Raw genomic sequence first — 4,291 nt, 5'->3', positions numbered from 1 at the left:
TTGGATTTTATGTATTTCTTAACTAATAGCATAACCCCTCCTCCCTTCCTATCCAGTCTATCCTTTCTGTAGACGTTGTACTCCCCAAATTCCAGTTCTGCATTCCTTATATCTGTGTGACACCACATCTCTGATATCCCAACAATATCTGCCTTTGATGTTTTGAGCAATACCTCAAATTCATCAATTTTATTTACTAAACTCCTAGCATTGGTGTACACGCAAGTATATATGCACCTATTTCTATTCTTAGCTACCCTAACACAATCTATGTGTTTACTTGTACCGCAGTGACTCCCGGCAGTCTCTGAAATATCCTGCATCTTGTTTTTCAGGCTTCTGCTCATTCCAATAGAAGCAGTGCAAGAATCTCTTTCACCTCTGCCAGTGGCTACTGTTAATCTATTCGTCTTTGTCTCCCCCCAAGCTAGCAGTTTTCCGACCCACCTAACACTATCTCGATAGCATCAGCAAATATTCTCGCACCCTTTCTATTTAAGTGTATCCCATCCCTGTAGAAGCAATCTCTCCTGTTAACAAGTACAGTCCAGGCTGAAAAAAATTCTACCCTTTGAGCCTTGCACAATCTTTCCAGGGCCGAATTGATCGACAAGGCTATCATCATATACTCCCTCCTATCGTGTCTGAGCAGACACGATAGGAGGGATATAGCTAATAATAATAATAATAATGTAATCAGTGGCGGATTAAGGATAGTTGGGGCCCCTAGGCAAATTATATTTGGGCCCCCCCAAAATTAATAATAAAAAAAATAAAAGTTAGGTAGCAAATAAATGAAAATTTGTACATTTGAATTTTTTGCTTAAATTAATCAAGATTTTTATGATGTTTACTGAAAACATTAATCTGTTTTAGAACAGTATAGGAAAATGTCTTGTCTTGGTCCCCCCCCCCAAAGCCTGGGGCCCCTGGGCACTTGCCTCAATGCCTTAATGGGTAAGCCGCCACTGAATGTAATAATGAAACGCAAAATTAGGTAAATTACACATTCCCAGTAATCAGCCAGTTACAGAAGTCGACTCGACAATCACGACGTTCTTCGTTCCTGTCCGCAGCGTGATGACTTGGGTGTACCCATGTTCTGGAGTGCAGCAGTTATGTAACATTAATTAATTTTATTTTAATTACATAATTTTAATTTAATAATTTTATGTAATGTAATTTTAATTACATAACCGCTGCACTTCAGAACAATTGTAAGATAAAAAAAAAAATTATCATGAAACGTGTTGTTAAGGCTAGCGTTCTGTTAACATTGCGTCTACCACTTTCCATTTTATTTTCGAGTGTATATGACTACTTTTACTTTTATAAATAAAAGTTTAATATCCGTGTTTAACGAGTTGTGCCTGTGGTGTAGTGGTTATCACATCCGCCTAACACGCGGAAGGTCCCAGGTTCGAGCCCTGGCAGGCACAGTTTTTTTTTTTTCTTTCTTCCTTAACTGAGGTTTTCTGCTTCCCACCCTCCGCATTTTTTTTCCGTATTTTCTGTTCTATCTGATTTTCTAAAACAATGAATGGATGAATATTAACAACTTAATCGCTATTTTCTATTTTATTTATATATTTTTATATAAATACACACAATTGCGTTCTTTACATAAGCATACATGACACGTACGAGTGAAAAGAGCTCTGTGCTGCTAAAAATATTTGGTCAAATATCAACTTGATTACTTTCAAAGATTAGAGTTCGAGTGATTTGCTTGGTTACAGCTAGGGGTTAAAACTTTCTACTAAGAATTTTCTTGGACAAAATTAAGCTTGAGAAGGCCATCATTTTGGTTTAGAAGAGGACTACCGATTGATAATTGGACTACCATTTGATCCATAATTGTACAGTACTGCGCTGAGGCTACTTACATGAAAAAAAAAAAATCTGCTGTAATGTGTAGTTTCAAAATCTTAATTGACTTACGTAAATTTACTTAAATTTTTGTCAGCTCGTGCAAACTTGAAAAAAATATCCTCCCTATCGTCTGTTGTCATCAGCAGTTGTCCGGTAGTTGGCGCTGATAATGATTTAGTCGAATGAATTTTACTACTGTTCAGGATCGGATACCTGTGGTTGTGCAGTCAGTGTTCTTTTTAGCCTCGTGTCAGTCGTCGTCATTGTTCTTTTTATTCCCGTGTACTTATTACAAGGATGAAGGGTAAGCGACCAAAGGAAAGTGATGGCAGCGCTAGGAAGCGAAACAGAATTAATCTAGAAGTGAAGATGAAAATGATTAAGAAGTACGAAGCAGGACAAAGTTTGTCATCTATTGCGCGGGAATTTGGTCTTGCGACTTCAACAGTGAATACTATTTTAAAGGACAGTGCGCGTATAAAAGAACGTGCTAAAGGATTTTCTTTTTATTCCCGTGTACTTATTACAAAGATAAAGGGAAAGCGACCAAAGGAAGGTGCAAGTGGTGGCAGCGCTAGGAAACGAAACAGAATTGAACTAGAAATGAAGATGAAAATGATTAAGAAGTACGAAGCAGGACAAAGTTTGTCGTCTATTGCACGGGAATTTAGCCTTGCTGTTTCAACAGTGAATTCTATTATAAAGGACAGTGCACGTATAAAAGAACATGCCAATGGATCAACAATGATCCCAAAACTGCGTTCATGTGCTATATCGGAGATGGAAAAGCTATTAATAATATGGATGGAAAATCAGATTCAGAAGCGAGTGCCCCTGAGTCTAATATCCATTCAAGCAAAAGCAAGAAGTATTTATGAAGATATTAAGGATAAGTATGGTGAACTCCAAGCCAAGTTTGTGGCAAGCAACGGGTGGTTTAAAAGGTTCAAGCATCGAGCTGGTTTCCACAATGTTGAAGTATGCGATGAAGTCGCCAGTGTCGATTCTGCAGCTGCAGAGAAATTTTGTGATGTGTTGGAAAACATTATCGATGAAGGTGGCTATTCAATGCAGCAAATTTTTAACGTTGGCAAGACTGCTCTGTATTGGAAAAAAATGCCAGGTCACACATACATTGCCAAAGAGGAAAAGACGATGCTAGGTATGAAGCCTTCAAAAGATAGGGCAACGCTCTTGCTTGGGGCTAATGCAGCGGGAGATTACAGACTGAAACCACTGCTTGTGTACAATTCTGGAAATCCTCGTGCATTTAAGGGCATCGATAAAGCCACCCTACCTGTACATTTCCAATCAAACCAGAGAGGATGGATAACAATATCTCTTTTCAAGGATTGGTTTAAATGCTGCTTCATTCCTGAGGTCGAAAAATATTGTGAAGACAATGGCATTCCTTTCAAGATTTTGCTCCTGTTAGATAATGCTCCTGGACATCCTACGCACCTAGATGAGTTCAATTCAAAAGTGAGAGTTATATTTCTACCGCCAAACACGACTTCACTCATCCAACCTATGGATCAGGGTATTATTTCGATTTTCAAAGCGTGCTATTTACGTGCAACGTTTGCTGAGGCATTGTCTGCAGTAGACAATGAGAAAAAATTGACATTAAGAGACTTTTGGAAATCTTACAATATTTACGACGCCATCTTAAACATTAATAAGGCCTGGGTGGAAATTACTAAAAGTTGTTTAAATCGCTTATGGAAGAAAATATGCCCACGGCACATAAAAGGCTTTGAAAGATTTGAAAAAGAAGAATCATATGAAGAGGTTACAGATAAGATTGTAAAGCTTGCAGAGCTACTTCAGTTGGAGATTGATGCCAATGACGTGGAGGAGTTAATAGAGGAAGAAGAAAAGGAATTATCTAACGAAGAACTTATTGACTTGCAAGCAGCGATAGTGAGAGAAGAAAATGCTGACAAGACTCAAGATGAACCGCGACACTTCATCACCAGAGGGATGGCAACAGCATTTCGTGAAATTGCATCAGCAATGGCAAGGTTTAAGAAGATGGATCCTGACAGCAAACGATTCTTAAAAGTTAACAGAGGAGTGAATGATATGCTTGCTTGCTACAAAGAAATCTATGAAGAAAAGAAAAAAGCCACCGTCCAGTCATCCATTAATATGTTCATTGGTAAGGTTGAGTGGCCGACCCCTTCTAAATCTCCACAGCCGTCAACCTCCTCAGCAGCATACTTATCAGCTGAAGACATTAATTCTAGCAATGGTTCCCAAGAGGTAAAATTTTCTGACATTAGGCCCGGTCCCCTCTTTTTTATAATTTTAGTAATTGCACACTTTTGTCAATTTTCCTGCACGTGAAATAAAAAAATTGAATAAATAATTCTATTTACATGTTTGTCAAACATTTCTATTTTGCTTCAGTCAAATT

General features: G+C 38.1%; 1 non-coding gene across 1 annotated transcript; it reads left to right on the top strand.

Annotated features, from left to right (window-relative positions):
- Positions 1-1,366: 1,366 nt before the first annotated feature.
- TRNAV-AAC (transfer RNA valine (anticodon AAC)) lies at positions 1,367-1,439 on the top strand. The gene has a single exon. It is a non-coding gene; the product is annotated as a tRNA-Val (tRNA).
- Positions 1,440-4,291: the final 2,852 nt, after the last annotated feature.

The sequence above is a fragment of the Mastigoproctus giganteus genome, chromosome 14, assembly GCF_048544385.1.
Source record: "Mastigoproctus giganteus isolate SK-2022 chromosome 14, ASM4854438v1, whole genome shotgun sequence".
In the NCBI taxonomy this organism is placed as follows: domain Eukaryota; kingdom Metazoa; phylum Arthropoda; class Arachnida; order Uropygi; family Thelyphonidae; genus Mastigoproctus; species Mastigoproctus giganteus.
This window is presented reverse-complemented; position numbering and strand designations above follow the sequence as displayed.